The following is a 327-nucleotide window of genomic DNA, read 5'->3' as shown; positions in this document are numbered from 1 at the left end:
GGACAGGTTTCCAGAGCTCTGCCTTCAAAAATGAATAGGGCTTTAAAAACAGCAGCTGAAAATAGCTGCACCTTGCTGAATGTTTGTTTTATCTCCAAGTCAAGACTGTGCCCTCCCTGTGTAAACAGAAAATGAATGTGAACTCTATCATCTGAGCCCACATCTTCCAGCAAGATACAAGTACTATGTTTCTGGTATAGTAATATACTTAGAAATATCTTCCTTTAAGCCTCCTTATTCCACTATGATGAGCCACCTATTATGACAGAATGTTGCCAGGAGTTGATACTTCTCTTAAATAAAATTGACTCTACTTGAAAGAGAGGG

Source organism: Acanthisitta chloris, unplaced genomic scaffold (assembly GCF_000695815.1).
Source record: "Acanthisitta chloris isolate BGI_N310 unplaced genomic scaffold, ASM69581v1 scaffold18911, whole genome shotgun sequence".
NCBI lineage: Eukaryota > Metazoa > Chordata > Aves > Passeriformes > Acanthisittidae > Acanthisitta > Acanthisitta chloris.
The sequence above is the reverse complement of the archived record's forward strand: the minus strand, read 5'-3'. Positions refer to the sequence as shown.